Source organism: Phoxinus phoxinus (genome assembly GCF_949152265.1).
Source record: "Phoxinus phoxinus genome assembly, chromosome: 3".
NCBI classification, from domain to species: Eukaryota; Metazoa; Chordata; class Actinopteri; order Cypriniformes; family Leuciscidae; genus Phoxinus; species Phoxinus phoxinus.
In genome coordinates this window covers 43,995,989-44,016,002 of record NC_136878.1, presented here as the reverse complement: position 1 = coordinate 44,016,002, position 20,014 = coordinate 43,995,989, and the positions used below count along the sequence as shown (strand labels likewise).

General features: G+C 36.7%; 1 long non-coding RNA gene across 1 annotated transcript; it reads right to left on the bottom strand.

Annotated features, from left to right (window-relative positions):
• Positions 1-17,115: 17,115 nt before the first annotated feature.
• On the bottom strand, positions 17,116-18,941 carry LOC306995606. The gene is made up of 3 exons (XR_013796897.1): positions 18,508-18,941; positions 18,344-18,418; positions 17,116-17,478 (listed from the first exon to the last, which is right to left on the bottom strand). It is a non-coding gene; the product is annotated as an uncharacterized lncRNA (long non-coding RNA).
• Between the last annotated feature and the right edge of the window lie 1,073 nt (positions 18,942-20,014).

The following is a 20,014-nucleotide window of genomic DNA, read 5'->3' as shown; positions in this document are numbered from 1 at the left end:
AAATGCTAAATTTTGAAAACGAGTTTTAAAGTAGGCCAATCAATGTAAACTACAAAAACACGAATTTGTGAAAACGGTGACGTCATGCGCATCCGTATATCATGTTCAGTTTATAGGCGCGTAGTGTTTCTTTAGAAAGTGACATCGCCATCTACTGGCCTGGCAGCAGAATACAGCGTTTTTAGTCGTTTTCGCGGATCCGTGTGAACGGAGATTGCTTTGACAGTGTTGTCTTCTGTACGCGAAAAACACAAAGGAGAAACTTTGCCATCATTGTACTGTGTCATTTTCTAATTATTTCCTAGTGTTGGTTACAGTGTTGTATCTCAGATGTGTGTTTTTTTTCTTCTTGATTTCTGTATATTTGCTATAGGTAATATACACTTTGCAAATGAAGTTCTTCTTTCTAGTTGCTTCTAAGCTTCTTTCTCTGTGATTCACGTCCTTCTTCTGTGCGGTGTGTTTACTCAGCTGTCCTTGTTTTGGCCAATATAGTGATTTGTGCACTTTAACACATCTGCTAAAACTATAAATGTACAGTAAGGAACAATTTGGTGTCATGTTACAAGCTCCACCATTCAACACTGTTATCAAAATTATAGTAAGAACAATTATAAAATGTATTTATTAAAAGCATTATTATTTTTTTAAATTGGGAAATAAAAGTTTATCAATAACCTTTTGGTGCCAAATTAGCTGAGCAACAGAGCGACAGCTTAATTTAGGATAAATGTGCAACCTTATCAACTAAATAAATGTATTAGAACTTTTAGATTGGAAATGTATTTATTTTTTCATTTAAATGAGATATTTAGCTGTTCTCAGATGTGTCCTAAATTTGGAAAAACGGATATAAAAATGGCAAACCTCATTGAAAAATAATTGTAAAATAGCACCGAGACTACTATTTAATTAGTTAAGCAAACACTTTTTTATGAAGGTTTATGCAGTATTTCCTCTTTGTTAAAAAATAATTGCAGTAAATCGCTTAAAACGATCGCTTATCATATCACGTCAAACCGTGCAAATTATACTTTGTTCTCAAATTGTTGATGTTAACAACATCAGATATTTATGGGCCGGTTGCGGTCTCTTTTTTTCTGTAGCCACTCCGAAGTCTTTTGCATTTTACAGCGGGTGAATCTCCAGATTGTCGTTTGAACCTTTCTGGATCCGCCATCAAACTGATAAGTTTAATTATATCAAGTGCTGTGAGAAAAGGCTATAAATCTCCAACACCAACATCCTCACACTCATAGCCTATACTAGCCGAGACTCTTCTTTATGTGTACAGATGTGACGTAATGACGCAAAGACATGCTCGAATTTCCCGCACAAATCCACCAGTAGCACTGGAATTACTGCAGCTTTAAGCACTTCCTTTAATTTGTTTGAAAAAGAAATCGACTTCAAGTCATATTTTCAACACTAGTGTGTAAAGTGCCAAACACTGGCTATATCAGAGAAGTTGATATATGAATAACAAAAATATATTTAACATCAAAACTTTATTTATTTACTTTCAGTTTAAGGTTAGTTTATGATAATATAAAACTAAACCTGGTCTAAGGATGTATGTCGGACTGCGTATTTACGTTTACATTTATTAATTTAGCAGACGCTTCTGTTTAAAGAAACTTACAAATGATGAATCCAACAAGAAACGTTTAAAGGATAAAAGAAAAGATGAGCAAACAACAGACTGTTGTTCCTTGCATTGCAAAATGCTAAACAATCTTTAATTGTTAAAGATTAACAATCCCCCCCCCCCTCTTTTTTAGTGTAAAGAACATTTAAAAATAAAAATTTAAAGAACCTTTTTCCACCTTAAAGAACCTTTTGGATAAGGCAAGCAGATAGTTTTGAACACTGGCTGGTTATGTACTTGTTCAAACAATTATTTTGGATTATTTTTAACCCCAAAAAACGGACTGCAGCTTTAAGAACTTCCTTTAATTTGTTTGAAAAAGAAATTTGACTTCCAGTCATATTTCATATAAGATTGGTGGGGGGGCACCAGAATCCCATACCGGGAACAAACCTCCTCAACACAACAGATCCTGGTGACCATCTGTACTGGGCTTTTCAGCGGAGAGGTCCAGGGTCTAAAGGATTTGACACGTTGGGCCAGAAAGAGCAGCGAATGCTTTAGCTGCCATTACTTTTGAACACCTGCATTCCTCGAATGCTTCAGTGTGTGTGTGTGTGTGTGTGTGTGTGTGTGTGTGTGTGTGTCCCAGAGGACACTGGCCCACAGTGGGCATGGAAACACCGCAGTAATTGCATTCTTCCCCTGTTGGGATGGAGAATGAGGAAGAATTTCTCTCTCTCTCCACTGCAGACGCTTCCTCTGAGGGCCTTTCCCTCTTTCATCTCCAAATGTTAATATGTCACCGGATTCAGTCTGTCTCCCCCAACACACACATCCTCTTAACAATCATTCACCCTTATATCTGTATCAGGGCACATAGTTGACCTTTCCCTCTCTCACTAGGGGGTTCAAATCCTTACCAGGCCTGTAATGTTGTTTCCTTTGCCTTTTTCCGCTCTCTAAATTTCACATTAAAGTCACCATGCCAAATTGACAATTATTTTTTTATGGAATATTGCAGTATTTATTATAAATGACTTATCTGTGCACATCAATATAATTTTTTATTTTTTATTAATCTGCCCTCATAATCTTTATTAAAAAATATCTTGCAGAGTCATCATTTCTCTGATGATGTGTTTACTGGCGCGAGGGCGGGGCAACCTGTCACTCACATGAGATCAACCAATAGCAAACCACCAACATCCAATCAATTCCCAATGCACAAAATCAAGCCCCGCCCTATATTTCTCAGTGTTCGAGAAGCCGTTTGACAGTAGGCAAGAACAGACTCGCAACTTCCGTTTCATGCCGACTTCAAAGTTGGATAATTTATTTATAAAAATATTTATTTTCGGGTAAATACATAAATGTAAATCTCAGTGTGTTGGTATAATGTGGAAATGTCCAGCTTGTACATGTGCGCCTATATGGCACAGAGATACAGATTTTGTTTAGTTTGTATGTGCGTTTGTTTGTGTTTAAAGAGAGAGAATGTGAGAGTATGTTAATGGTTTCACTTCAATCATGTTTTCTCATGAATAATAAGCCAAGATAAACATTGTGCAGTTATTTATGTGTGAGGCTTTGCTAGAGATTTTATAAGCTTTTCCCTGTGTGTGTGTGTGTGTGTGTGTGTGTGTGTGTGTGTGTGTGTGTGTGTGTGTGTGTGTGTGTGTGTGTGTGTGTGTGTGTGTGTGTGTGTGTGTGTGTGTGTGTGTGTGTGTGTGTGTGTGTGTGTGTGTGTGTGTGTGTGTGTGTGTGTGTGTGTGTGTGTGTGTGTGTGTGTGTTCATTTCATTTGAGCAGTGTGACACTCTTCATTCTGCATTCAACTCACATTAGGAATCATTTCCAGTTTCTGGATACTTACATTCACATATTCTGGTAAAATCAACATCATCATGTTAGCTTTAGCGGTCAGGATGACGTCCTCACCTGCCTATGCTTTTACTTTTTTTTTTTTTACTTTTTTTATAATATCCTATTTTCAATGCTGGAAAATTCAGCAAAAGATGGATTCTGACTGTAGCTGTGCTTTAGCTACGGTCATTATAGTCTAGATGGATGATCAACCTGGTTTTCATGGAACATAAATAAAATGTATGTCTGGCTTTAGGCAGATTTTTCACTCAACAACAGTTTATATTAATGATCTCATAAGCGCTGATAAAGAAAATAGGCTATATAAAGTGCACATTAGAAGATAGTGCACAGTAGAGGTGCAACGGATCACAAAACTCGTGGTGTGGGTCATTTTACGGTTTGAGTCGCGGATCGGATCTTTTTTCAGATCAGCCAAAAATAAATAATAACAATTATAATTGGGGGGTGTGGCTGTGGGGATGTAACTTTGCTTTTCATTTATAACTTAAAGCCTACTTTAAGTACTTCGATACCACAGAAAACTCCTAACATTATTGAAGACAAGTGAATAGTCACAGATAATAAGAACAGACACAAATTATAACCATAAATACAATATAACAAAGTTTCAAATAAAGTAAAGTGTAAAAGTAGTATTTAGGATTTTATCATAGTGTTCACTGTATACATTAAATATAGATTAATGTTTGTTAAAGCAGTGTTTTGTGGTTTGATCAACATTAATGAGGAGGTATTTATAGGCTACTGTCGCTTTAAGACCTAATGCACGGATCTAATATAATGATACACATCCGATTTTTTCTCTACTAGTTACGTTCACTTAAAGCTGCACTGTGTAATTTTTTAAGTTGATATTTAGCAAAAACCACTTTGTTCTTTCAAAATGATATGTGCCCATTAATGTATAATTACTTCTACCAACTAATCAAGTATTCTCGTAAGCGTAAATCTGCCATTTATTATACATACGGGTGAGCTGCTCGAATGACGGAAGCCATGTTGCATCTTGAAAATACAGTAGCCAAAGACCCACATATTGGGAAATTCAAGCTTCACCTTTCGCGTTTATACACTCAGTGGCACCGTGACGAATGCGAGGGGGAGATTACTCGCGTCTGCCGGCAGATTTGAAATTATACGGCCACCATAGGAGTTAAAATGCCCTCTCATTCTCGTGTTCTCGTTCGCCGCTTGCTTAAAAAACGCTTGAATGTGTCAATTGACCCTTCGCATTGAGCTTGATTGACAGGTGATCTGACCAATCATACTTCGCCATCCGCCATTTTGTCTGACAAAGCAGTCAGGAGAGTTAGTAGTTTAACATGGAAGGATTTGAACTTGAGAAGCGGAGTGTACTGACGCCTTTCCGCGGTTAAAACAACATTCCTTCTGATGTTCATTCATGTTTATTTGATGCTATAAATGAACTAGAAGGAAGAGATGATCGGTTCACGAGCAGCTTTAACTGAGGCGACACAGCGATCTGACAGACACATTAAAGAGCCACAAAACGGCATTTATTGTTTACATTTTTTTTTTTTTAAATGACCAAATTTGAAAGGTAAAACTTTGTTTAATATGTTTAATATCAAAAGTGACCGAAAAGTAACCTTGTCTGTCAGTGTGTTGTCAGTGTCCTCTCTGCTCCGCGATGTGTTTTTCACTGCGTGAGAACAGTGTGGCGTGAGGGAGGCGTAGCTTGTCGGACATAGCAACAGTATCTAAGGGGGGCGGGTCTTTGCGAACTGTCAATTGACAAGACAAAACGCATGCAAATGTAAAACTTCCAGTCTGGTCCGTACGGATCACGGATCATCTGCAATCTGTTGGATCTCTCGTGCAGCAACACAAGCCGTATGACCCACTTTTGTGTTGTTGCTTTTTTTACTTTGACACATGAACGTACAAGCACAGGTTTAGAAGAGCAGGAGGGTGAGTAAACAATGACAGAATTTACATTTTTTGAGTGATCCATTTGAGTTGGTATGAGCTGTTTTTTCCCTGAATGTTTCCTAAGATAAATAATTGTAAGTTAAGGGCAAAATACTAAAATGTGTTTTAAGATGTACAGTACTGTTCAAAAGTTTGGGGTTGGTACGATTTTTTTAAATGTTTTTAAAAAAAAGTCTCTTATGCTCACCAAAGCTGCATTTATATCAAGAAAAAACAGCAATATTTCAAAATATTATTGCAATTTAAAATAACTGTTTTCCGTTTGAATGTTTTATTTAAAATGTAATTTATTCCTGTGATCAAAGCTAAATTTTCAGCATCATTACTCCAGTCTTCAGTGTCACATGATCCTTCAGAAATCAGTATAATATGATGATTTGATGCTCAAGAAACATTTATGATTATTATCAAAGTTTAAAAAAGTGCTGATTCATTCTTGCGGAAACTGTGATTTTTCAGGATTGTAGTTTAAAATGAACTGGGCCATATTGATTTGAAATGGATATCTTTTGTAACATAAATATAATATATAATATCTACTGTCACTTTTGATTAATTGAATGTGTCCTTGCTGAATAAAAGTATGGATATCTTTCAAAACAAATTCCCAAATCTATGAATACCATGTAGAGTTGTCAGCGCTTCATCTAAAATTTACTCTGTAAAAATATGAGTCTTATTATTCTTGCAGATTTCCCTCTCCTCACTTTCTTCCTGTCGTCTCTCTCTCTCTCTCTCTCTCTCTCTCTCTCTCTCTCTCTCTCTCTCTCTCTCTCTCTCTCTCTCTCTCTCCTCATGTGTTCCCTCTGGAAGGCTCTAGTAGATGATTACAGTAATTGACTGCAATGACTTCATCTTTGTTTATCTAATTGAGGCCCCTCATATCAATAAACCCAAATCCCTGTTGGGATTTGTGTGTGTGCGCTTGTGCGTGTGTGTGCGTGCCTTCGCCTTCGTGTGTGTGTGGTCTTGGTTATCCCTATATGAGGACAAAATGTCCTCACAAAGACGGCAATATCTAAAATCCTTGTCTTTGTGGGGAGATTTTTTGGTCCCCATGAGGAAAACCGCTTATAAATCAGACCAAGTGATGTTTGTTTTGTTTTGTTTTTTATAATGTACAAATGCAGAAAGTTTTGTGTGATGGCTAGGTATAGGTCTTTAAAAATCAATTTGAATGTAGATATGAAGCATAACTGAGATTTCTGTATCACATTTTTTTAAGAAAGACAACTGTTGTCTTACAGTAAGAAAACTAGATTCTTTTGGAGAAAATGTGAGTGGAAAACTTGCCATCACAAAGAACATAAATTGGTGAAAGCTGATTATGTTATGTGGGACACAATGAGTTTTGACGTTTTACACATTTTGCATAATTTCTGTACAATTGCATTTAAAACTAACACAACCATCCTCCCCAGACTTTCATAAGAAAAAATATCCAAGTAAAAGTTTGGCATATTTGAGAATATGGCCACTCTAAAAAAATGTTTGGTTGTTTTAACCCAATTTTGGGTCAAACAAACCCAGCCATTGGGTAAAAAATTTGAATTGCATTTTTTATCCAACGTTTGGGTTTGTCCCAAAATTGGGTTAAACCAACCCAGCATTTTTTAGAGTGTAATGTCATTAAACAGAAGTGAATGTGGAAGGCATCCGAGATCATTTGCTTTTGGAAGAATTTGATGAAAAATGCCCAATATTGAAATCGGAGTATCTAAACAAATCTGAGCTCGAGACATTCTTCTACCGAGACATCGATCTATTCTGACGCATGTGAGATTACTCGGGTCTTTGGAAACTTAAGCAGGAGTTTCTATTTGCCCTTTCAATTCATTCATTTCTGATGTTTTGTTTCTTTTCTTCTTGTGTCTTCCGCTGCTTGGTTACTTTCTCCTAATTCATTTTCATTCTCTTCCTCAACATTTCACAGCACTGATTGAACAGTTAGTTTCAAATCGTAAGGGTTATGAAACAAAACAACTCGCGTTTCTCTAATATCAGATTAATGAATGCAGTCATTTAATACTTCTCATGGCCAACCGCACACACACACACACACACACACACACACACACACACACACACACACACACACACACACACACACACACACACACACACACACACACACACACACATATTACTGTGAACTGACCTTCAAACCATTGCTGTTTAGCTCTAGTCAAAATAGCTTTTGAGTTTAATGCAGACATTATTTTCTGTCAGTCTATGGAGGTGTTTTTCTGTGCTAGTAAAAACATTTTCTCAGCCGTTCGTTGGGAGAGTGAAACCTTATAGTCCAATAAGACAGGAGTCTTTCTTTCTTTCTTTCTTTCTTACTCACTCACTCACTCACTCACTCACTCACACACACACACACACACTCACTCACTCACTCACTCACTCACTCACTCTCACACACACACACTCACTCACACACTCACTCACTCACACTCACTCACACACACTCACTCACACACACTCACTCACACACACACACTCACTCACTCACTCACTCACACACACACACACACACACACTCACTCACTCACACACACACACACACTCACTCACTCACTCACTCACTCACTCACTCACTCACTCACACACTCACTCACTCACTCACTCACTCACACACACACACACACACACACACACACACACACACACACACACACACACACACACACACACACACACTCACTCACTCACTCACTCACTCACTCACTCACTCACGTCAGTCCTTTTTGATCCTCGTATTTCACAGTCTGTCCCTTACTTGGATATTTATGTGTGGCTAAACATGTATACTTTATACACCATAACTAATATGCATTTAATTCTCCCTGTTATAAACATTGGACTACAAGAAGCCACATTTTATATGTGTAATATGTGTACTAACTTTTATCTTTTAGATGTGATTAATCACGATTAATTGACTTGGCAGCTTCAATATATTTGCAGTCACACAGAGTAAATTTCAAATGTTAACTTAGTTTAAATGTAATATAATTTTTTTAAAACTTTACATGTGCTTTAGTATGTTAGTCAACACATCAAAATAAGTGTACTATAAAGCACAGCAATAGGTTATGAAAACAAGGATTTAAAATGTACTTTAACTGAAATGTTTACAGTAATTTGACATCATTAGAATGTGAACTTTTTAAAAAACTCTTAAAGTGGTGGTATAATGCCCTTTTCACAAGATGTAAAATAAGTCTCTGATGTCCCCAGAGTGTGTGTGTGTGAGTGTGAAGTTTTAGCTCAAAATACCCCACAGATATTTTTATATTACATGTTAAAATTGTCACTTTTTGAGTGTGAGCAAAAACGCACCGTTTTGTGTCTGTCCCTTTAAATGCAAATGAGCTGCTGCTCCCGGCACAGGGGGCGGAGCTCCAAGAGCACTCACACAGACATGCACAAAAAAATTAAAGGGGGGGTAAAATACTTAGTTTCAGTCAATCTCATGTCAATCTTGAGTACCTATAGAGTAATAGTGCGTCCTTCCTATCTCAAAAAAGTCTTTAGTTTCATCATATTTATAAAATAAAAATACAGCTTTCCGATTCTATCCGGAAAAAGCCGAGGTCCTTGATTCTGGGCGTGGGCGGAGCTATAGAGTCAAGCGGGAGCGCGTGATACCGTTGTACTTACATGAATGGGGTGTTTTATCACTGGGACCGCGCCAGGTTTTAATTGCAACCGGTTTGCAAATCCAGCGACGACTTTGTTAATAAAACATTCGTCACTGAAATGACCAGAACACAAAACCGCACTTGCCACACTCCTTTGCTGTCCCGGAAATACAAAGTGCATCCACTGTTCCAGTAACACTGGGTTCTTTGGGAAGATGAACAAGGTAAACTTTCCCTCACATCCCAAAACACACTTTTTTGGAGACATTCTTGACATCAACCATTCCTATTTAGCGCTGATGTCGATATGCGCTTGGGTCTTTCCATAGACAGAATATAAGAGGGTCTTTCTCTCCTCTGGTCGACGTGTGCGTGAACGCGCTTTTCCGAGAGCAATGCTCATATAAGGAGTTCCACTCTGGTCTACGTCATTAGATCTACGATAGAAAAAAACCAGCCGAAACGTGTTGCAACCCGGAAGTATGATTTTCAGCACAGAAATTCTCTGTTATTTGTTCAAAATAACTTTTCAAACTTTGGCCATTATTAGCATGAGAATCCATCTCTTTAACACTGTAAACAACTCTGAATACATGAAACGCCATTGTACCCCCCCTTTAAAAAACTTTTAGCCTTTTATGTTCAAACCGGATTCAGACATTTCTGAATGGATAGTTGATGAATTTATGTTGCTTATATGTGTAGTTATCTTCTAGTCATTGATTAGCATATTCTGTATTGATAACCTGTGTTTTCGGGGGCGGGGTTTATGTAAATTCTAGGGTTGGTGATGTCACTAACCCTGGGAAGAATGTTGTGTACTTCCTACCAGCCGTTTGTTGTAGTCCTTAAAAAACATTTCTTTAAAAGCAAATATCTCCCTTTGCTTTGAACTTTGAGTGTCGTAACTTTGCAGATGTTGTTTATGATCAAACAGCAACATTACACACTAACTAAAGTTAGAAACGTGAAATCATAATCAACCACCCCTTTAAGAAACAGTCATGAATGTTTGCAAGTGGCCTTATTTCATTAATATTATATTATCTGCAAGAACTGTTTTTTTTTATTTACTTTTAAGTACACGTCAAGTGCGCATTCAACAAAAAATAAGTGCATTTCTTTTTCACAAGGGTCATTAATACATATTACACACGTGTGTCAATAAAAATATACTTTATTCTATCACCAAAAAATTGAAAGGGGTGGTTGAGTATGATTTCACTTTTCTAGCTTTAGTTAGTGTGTAATGTTGCTGTTTGAGCATAAACAACATCTGCAAAGTTACAACACTCAAAGTTCAAAGCAAAGGAAGATATTTGCTTTTAAAGAAAAGGATTACAACAAACGACTGTTAGGAACTACACGACATTCCTCCCGGGGTTAGTGACATCACCAACCCTAAAATGTACATAAGCCCCGCCCCCGGGAACACGCAGTCCATGTTGAGAAGAGGAAGAGTTGTTGTAGTCGAGCACATTTGTGAGTCAGCTCAAACTTTAGCATCCATCTTTTCACATGCAATAGAAAGTCACTCTGTGTGCATCTCACAACAGTTCCTATACGAGCGATTTATAGATTACCATGACAGAATATGCTAATTGAAGATAGTCACATCAGCAACATAAATTCATCAACTAACCATTCAGAGACGTCCTGTTGCTTCTACATGTTGTCACTTCTTCTTGAGTCTCTCCATCATTGTCTGACTCCGTTTTAACATTAAAGGCAGAAAAGTTTCTGTCATTTTAGTGTGTGTGCGTGAGGTATTCGCAGCTGCTAACACACACAATCTCTTGAAACCCCGCCCTCTGCAGCAGCTCATTTGCATTTAAAGGGACAGGCACAAAACGGTGCGTTTTTGCAAACCCTCAAAAAGTGACAACTTTAACATGCTATATAAAAATATATGTGAGGTATTTTGTGCTAAAACTTCACACACGCACTCTGTGGACATCATAGATTTATTTTACATCTTGTGAAAAGAACATTTTACCACCCCTTTAATATGATAGGTTTTGACAACACCACATGCAAATGAATAGATAAAGCACAGTTTGAAAAGCTTTATGTTTTCAACTCCACTACTGCTGGTGCTATAAATGTATATAAACCGCTGCACTATTTTGCACATAACATGTGGAACCGACAACTATAAAGAACACCTGCAACTCACTTAATTGCGTTAATAGCACAGAGAGCCATTTCAGCGAGGCGAAAAAAAAGAGGAAAAATATGAAGCTTCTGTGAGAAAAACACATCACAGGTAGTCCATATACCATTACCCTCCTGCAGATAATGTTTACCACTCTTCAGCACTCTGTGGCCTATAGTCATCTGTGAAGATACCTTAGTTTTCCGTCTATACTTACTTACATGTCTAGCCTTCTCACTTTCTTAAAAACAAAGTGTGAAAAAAGGACATGGCTTCGGTTCCTCTCCCTTTTATGTATGCATCTCACACATCACCGGTCCAATCAAAGAGCCAGCAGCTAAAGATAGAAATGTGTAGAAATGGCAGGGGAAAAAGCACGCTCTTCACTTTTAAGTGCGGCAATCTGGTTTTGAGGATAGGTTCAGTTAAACTGTCCTTCTAAACTCGGTCTTTTAAAAAAGCTTGAGCTGGAGATACAATCCCGCAGATGCATGTGAAGTGATTTCATTGATTATTGATGCTTAGCAGCGGTTGAGGAAACCTGAAGAGAGTCACATGTACGTGAGTTCATGAGTTCATGCTCCAGTCACAAGGTTGCAAATTGTTTATATCTCACAATTCTGACTTTATAACACACATTTGCGACTTTATATCATGCAATTCGGACTTAACATCTCAATTGCGAGTTATAAAGTCAGAATTGCGTGATATAAAGTCTCAATTGCGTGTTATAATGTCAGAATTGCAAGAAAAAATACACCCAATTCTGAGAAGATTTGCTGAAGATCAGAATTGCAAGTTTATTTCTTGCGATTGCAACTTTATATCATGCAATTCTGAGATAAAAAGTCAGAATTGTGAGATAAAAGTCAGAATTGAGAGATGTAAACTAGCAATTGTGAGGAAAAAGTCAGAATTGTGAGATAAAAGTCACAATTACCTTTTTTATTTTTTATTCTGTGGCGAAAACATAAATTCTTAAACCCTTGTGCGAGTAAAATGGGTTTCTCCCTTATTTTCAGTTCTGCAACAGAGATTAGTAATAAGCTTAAAAAAACTAACAGCCAAAAACATCACTGATCTTTGAACTGTGGGTTCTCCATTGATTCAGAAGACGAGTCAATTTTGAGTACCGTAAGCTTTGACTTTTACGTTTCACAAGTTCTCATGGATTTCATATTTTAGTGTTTTACAAAGGTTTTCTTTTTGTTTGTTTTTTAACCTGGCTCTTTGCTGTTTTTCAGAGCAACGGAAACCAATGGGGGTCAATTTGACCCAAACTCAATTGATGTATAACCAAAGTTTGTACAGCCTTTCCAAAAATATATGTGTCGAAACTTTGCACATTCAAAGACCCTAAATGAGAAATAGCCAAACCATTTCTAGAAGAAATACATCTCAACCAGTATTTCAAGCAGGAAGGTCAAGAAGAAAAAAACAATGCCATATATACTGTAAGAACCATTTGGGGTTTTGGTTCTTAAAGTCTCCCTGTGGTGAAAAAACAGCTTTTAATGTTGTTTATATGAATATGTGGTGTTTTTTATATGATTTAAGACAAACCATGTGTAAATTCATAAGGCAATACCATTGCTGAGTATTTTCTCCTTAAACCTGCAGTGAACCAAAGACTCAAAAACACGGTTTGAAAGCTGTGAGTGAGTGGAGGCGGGGCTCATTTGCATATTCATAGAACCACATATAATAAATGAGGCAAGGGTGTGTAGAGTTACATTCAAGCTATTTAAAGGCAAGAATGATTTTTTTTTTCAAGGAAACATTTTTTAAATATGTAATTTTGGTAATCAAAGATGAGTTTTAAGGGTTAAAGGGCCTTTTTCCACTGTAAAGAACATTTGGTGAAGAGGTCATGAAACCATGTAATCAAGAATATTTTTATTCAGTATTTATTTTTATTTTTAAATACTAAATATTTTAAAATATGATATACTATTCATGTCCATATAGACCAAACAGTGCGGGATAAGTTGCAGTTTTATATTTACAGTTTGAATCCAAAACGATGTGTTTCCTAAATCATTAGAGTTTGAATCTTAAACCATTTGTAGTAGTGATGTCTGACTTGGCAAACGGCACTGATTAATTCTTAGTGATATAGACAGGAATGGCACAATGTTCCACCAAGACAGGACACAACAAGTTTCCAGCACAACATCATGTTTCTGTTCTCTGTGAAAGCGAAAATGCTGCACGAAGCAGAAAATAGCAGCCCATCAGAGCATATTTTATGTTGCAGGGTCATTCATTTTAGATTAAATGAACCTCTGCAAACTCCAAACAAATCTGGAAGCACATGATTCTCCTTATAAAGTATTTCATTAAAATTAGTTTTCATTGGAATCGCCAAACCCAGAAACTCAGGAATCAGACAGATTAATCAGAAGGGAGTTTTCACATATGTTTGGACATAAAGTGCATCACTGAGAGTGAATAAATACAACCTTAAATGTTCCAAAAGGAGATTTTCACAGCGTGATCAGTTAAAAAAAATAAAAAATTGTGTGAAGAACATTTTAAAAAATCTAAAGACCCTTTTTTTGCAGTGGAAAGGTTCTCTGAATGTTAAAGCGGTGGTATAATGCCATTTTCACAAGATGTAAAATAAATCTCTGATGTCCCCAGAGAGAGAGAGAGAGTGTGTGTGTGTGTGTGTGTGTGTGTGTGTGTGTGTGTGTGTGTGTGTGTGTGTGTGTGTGTGTGTGTGTGTGTGTTTTAGTTTTAGCTCAAAAAAGAAAAACACAGATATTTTTTATATAGCATGCTAAAGCAAAAATGTACCGTTTTTGTGTGTTCCTTTAAATGCTAATGAGCTGCTGCTCCCTGCACAGGGGGTGGAGCTACAGCAGCTTGTGTCCTTTTACCTCACACACACACACATGCACTAAAAATTTAAAAAACTTTTAGCCTTTAATTTTCAAACCGGAGTCTGACAACATGTAGAAGCAACAGGACATTTCTGAATGGTTAGTTGATAATTTTATGTAGCTTATGTGTAGTTATCTTCTAGTCAGTGATTAGCATATTCTGTCTTGATAATCTATAAATCGTGTTCAGGGGGGCGGGGTTTATGTAAATTCTAGGGTTGGTGATGTCACTAACCCCGGGAGGAATGTTGTGTAGTTCCTACCAGCCGATTGTTGTAGTCCTTAAAAAACCATTTCTTTAAAAGCAAATAACTTTGAGCGTTGTAACTTTGCAGATGTTGTTTATGCTCAAACAGCAACATTACACACTAGTTAGAAAAGTGAAATCATAATCAACCACCGATTTAAAGTTTCTTCATGGAACCATCGAAGCCGATTAATAACCTTTTTACGGATTTATCCTGTTCAATCTCATTGGTTGGGACATGACCATGATCTTACCTTCTGACATTCTGCAGAATTGGTAAACTTTTGCTTTAAGTTCAGTTCGGTCTGGAAATTTGATGCATCCACATATTTCTGTGATGTGGGCGACGGCCCTCAAGGCTCTCTGCAGTTTTCCAGCGTTTGGTGAAAAAAGGAACGGCCGTCTCTGGAGGACACACGCTGTGTGCGGTGCTTTTTCCAGCCTCATGTCTGATGTCAGATAAGCAGTTCACGGCTCATTAAACACACACTCTTTACCAACCCTAAACACAGCAGAAGATCTGTGATCATAGAAGCTGCAGGTACGGCATATGAGTGTGTGTTGGTGAGTAACTTTGGTCAAGAAATAAAATTAATGGAACAGTTCAAATTCTGTCGTTGTTTACTCACCCTGTATTAAAAAGAAAAACACCAGTTTTTAGTAGTATTTTTATCATTATTATCTAAAATGAATAACCTGTAACATGGGGTTGTTTGACCCAGCACTGATTAAAAAACAATGTATAAAACCCCGTCAAAATAACCCAGCATGTGTTCTGTCCAATATTTACCCAGCGCTGGGTTGCCAAATAACCCAAATTGGGTTGGTTTTAACCCAGCATTTTTTAGAGTGCATAAAGAATCATAAAAGTGGTCGACTCATGTACTACATTTCTTCTGAAGTCACATCAGTAGACAAGTTATTCACTGAAAATAAGTATTTTTGATATAAAACATTTATTTTCTGTATTTAATCATTAGAAAAAAAATAATGCTTTTCTCTAAAATGTTCCGCTCCCACAAGAGTATACAACGTTAAAACATCTCTGAAATGCATTAAAAAGCACACACAACCTGCCAAACACCTGACATGTCACCCTAGTCAATGAAACAATATGCTTATGACATTTCTTGAAGCTTTTAATATGCTTTTGGACAGAAAATGACCTGGCATAACTTGTCAAGGCAACGTTTCTGGACACAACAACATAAAAATAAAGTAACAAATAATAAAATAAAGACTTGGAATGTTGTGCACAAGTCAGATTTTTACAGTAAGTTATTTTAATTGCCACTGATATATATTCAGTGTATAAAAGGTACTATACTGCAAGCTTTGCGCCATAATCTTCATTGAGCATTATGGAATTATTAAAGGATGGATCAGGTAGATTTCGATAGGTAGATTTATTTATATTTTTATACAGTAACAAGTAGATTTATGTATATTTTTATACAGTAATAAGCATGGGATGTCTATGCACAGGCATTTACGATTAGTACTCTTAATGTTTTGTAGCTGTATGTTTATTAGTTGTTATGTATGTTGTTTGTGCTTTTTTTTCTTTTTCTTTTTTGTATGTCTGGGACTACGGATGGAAACTAGCATTGTGCTAAATCCGGCGTATTTACGTCAATTTCGATTGTACGTTCATTAATATGCACTGTCCCATCTAAATAAACAGAAAAAAAGATCAATAGAGGAAAACACTCATATATCATTGACATGGAGAAATATCAGTAATCTACAGACACACACTGCATATGAGAACACACTGATATTCAACATGAACTCAAATCGACCCCGTTTGCTTTCCTGATGCACAGTCTCATCATAAATGTTTGTAATCTCGTCATTTCTTAAAATATAATAACTTGATCCCCATGTAATATGATTTCAGAAATCCCTAATTTTTTTCTTCCAAGCACCCCATTCTGGCATGATCCCATCAATTTCCAGATGCACACCTTACATTTTTTCCCTTTGAAGTATGTCAGATTATGAAAGCAAAATGAGTTTCACGTTGCCTTTACAAAAGCCAAACATTTGGAGCTGATAATGAGATGTATACTTCAAAATGTATTAAATCACTGGTGCACTGGTAAATCTTGTGCACTGGTAAAAGTGTTTATAACATAGTATTGAACATACGTCCGTACTGATTGATCATTTGCCCCATAACCATAATTTGTGTGCAAAGCAATACAAGTTGTTGGTGTTTTACTGCCACTAGTGTTCATTTCAGACTGCAGTATAGTTTGCGATTCCTGTATGCAATTGACCTGGTATTTATTTCCTTTAACATAACATTTGAGGCAAATCTGAGAAAGATTAACCAATCAGTCAGCCCAGAAGAAGCTCTGATTGCCACTGACCTTCCAGTGCATGCTGGGATGTGAATGAACCTTTCGAGTTCACTGTGTCTTGTCCAATTACAAGCTCACAAATGTTATCTTTTCCTGCACTATTCTCTAGTGCTGTGCTGTTCTCTTGAAATGTAGCAGTGCTAACATTGTCGGCTCCTTTAAGATAAATTGCATGCCTCATTTGCAAGTGGCTTTGGATAAAAGCATTTGCTAAACGAATAAAATGTAAATGCGAACAAACAATGCATAAACACAGAGGACTCCAGCTGTCTGAAATATCCTTTAGAACAAAAGGCCTGTGATTGTTGTGCAACCCATGAGTCACCAGGTCACCACGCAAATATCAATTCATTTAACACACTTGATTAAAACAGCACGCTGACATCCAGATAGCAGTTTATTAAAGATGAATGCTGCGCAGCCTTAAATTGAAACTCACAATCCCAGCGGCATTATGACTAAAGAATGGTGCTAATATTATTCACCGGACACAAAGGGCCGACAGTTGTCTCGGGCTCAGATCTATAAAATGTTGCATTGAAATGTTTGTACACGTAGTGGAAAAGGTCCCGCGTCCACACGACCCTCGATATCACAGGACCGGCAGGAGTCGTCCTCCATCTCAGCGGCTCCTCACAGCCAACTGACCCATCCTGAAATAAACATGTTGGGCTTCTCCACAGGGAACCCATGTCCAATTTTACTGTGTGCGTGTGTGTGATTTCTTTTCCCGCCACCTCCATGCTCTCTGTCGGAGGGTGAAAGGGGAAACAGAGAACTTCAAACCAAATATGAGAAAACACATTCCTCAGAGGCAGTTTGAAGAGTTTGTGAAAAGGTCGAGGACAGAGTTCAGGAAATGGACACACTCAAGAGGGAAGGATGAGGAAGAGTGTTTGCAGTGTCTGGTGTGTGTGTGTGTGTGTGTGTGTGTGTGTGTGGTGTGTGTGTGTGTGTGTGTGTGTGTGTGGAAATGTAATATATGTACACATATGAAATATACATATATTAAATATATCCACATATATAAAATATACATGCCCATATATAAAACCTATTAGAAAATGGAACAATTTACATATAAAACCAGTCCATATATTTTATGGTTTTTTATATATACATGTCACATATATAATTATCAGTTTTTAAATAGAATTTGTGTAGTATTTGTTTTGTTTTTATGAGCTGGTCAAGAAGAGGTCAAATAATAATAAATAATAAATGAGATAGAATTTTAAATGAAATGTGGATATGTATTGATATGTATTGACTTGAAATAAATAGTTAAATAGTAGCCTAAAGAGTTTGGCATATATAAATTAAACATATCGTTGACATATATGGTCAAAACATACAGTATTATATAAATAATAATCATATACATCATATAAATATATGTCAATATACTCATTTAATATGGCAAATTTATAACCTAAATCTACATATATGTAGCAATGTGATAGTAATATATTGTCTTATATTTAGCATAGGGTATATGACGGCGTCACTAGCGATATAGGGACATGTCATATATTACATTTCCGTATGGTTGTGTGTGTGTGTGCGCGCGCGTGCGTGCGTGTGTGTGTGTGTTTAGTTGAATGTTCGCTCACCGTGTCTCGATCCTGTGGTGAAAGCTTGTTTGTTTTTTCCTCCGTTTGGTCACATCCTCAGACAGAAAGAACAAACTAAAGAAAAAAGAGCAATTGACAAATTAATTAATTGGTCTGTGGCAGAAACGAACTCCAGGAAAGTACACATTTGGCCAACAGTTTACCAATGCATTGTAATCTTGCATTGCTGTGGCATATCTCAGTTGTACAAACAACATCTGTGCTCGGTCCGGACTTCCCCAGACAGATATAAAAAGATATCTGCGGTTGCGTCGCATCTGATGGGGATGAATGTGATGGAGTCTGATTGCTTGAAGCTTCTAATGAAAGTGGTGAGGGCGATTACACACACAATAAACCATAAATGAACCTAGTGATCCAAAAACATCCATCCATAATAGATTTGTTTATCTTGTTTTAACATGACAGATTTAAAAGAGAATTCCTCTACATGTTTATTATCTCCAGTTGGAACAAAAGCGCTGTCTGTTCATCAACACTGTTGTCCAGCGATGATTTCACGAAAGTAAACAAATGTCATATTTGTTCATATGCTTTGCTTCTGCAGTCCATAACAAGCATTTTGGCTGTATGTGCCCTTGTGAAAAAGAAGTGTGCTTAATTTTAAATTATTGTGAATGTGAACTTTAGTGTAGGCCTACTTCAATTCTGAAATATGTATATATATATATATTGTAAATGTACTATAATATAATATTAATGAAATAATAGGCCATTTTATTAGTGTTCTCATGACTTGTGTGTCTTTTTTTATAAACAAAGGTGCATTTTTGTACAATTTTACTTTTATGTTTACTTTAATGTTACACTTGAAGTTTTAAATGTAGCAGCATCATCATTAGCATGTGTAATTAAATTATTTAAATATACATACAAGTATACAAGTTTCAATAGAAATTACATTAAAGTATATTTTAGATAATATAATTATGAAATGACATATAAAGATGTAATCCTACTTATGTTGGTAAAAAAATCACTCTTTAGTTTAATTGCATTTAATTTGTTTAAACTACAATTCAATTGCAACTATCTGAAAACATTACATTCATACATTATACATTTTAAAGTGAAGTATACTCTCATGCTAAAGTGTACTTCTTTTTCACAAAAGTGCTAAACCAAAAGCACACACACACACACACACACCAAGAACTGTAGTATTGCTATTTTTCACTCAACTCTTCTACAGTAACGTCTGCATACAATCCCTAAATTAAAAATTACAGTCACATCTTCATCAAAAACACAAGCCTCAAACCCAGCGAGGAGAGAGACTTTCATTTCGCCCATCTCTACCCATCCCTCTTCCTATTATACTTCTCCTCATCCCTTCAGCCTCTTGTTGTTTTTACAGCAAATTACATCCGATAATTGAACCCGTGTTCCCTGGATAGAGTAAGATTGAAATAAAATTGAGAGGAGATGTTTAAGATGTACCCAAATTGAGAGCTCTTGCTATTGATGTGGAACAGAGGTCGTTGAACACACACACACACACACACACACACACACACACACACACACACACACACACACACACACACACACACACACACACACACACACACACACACACACAGACGGCTAGTGTAGACTGTTTCTAACTATAGATTACCTGTCAGAGTCAGACTGAGCTGGTATGTGTGT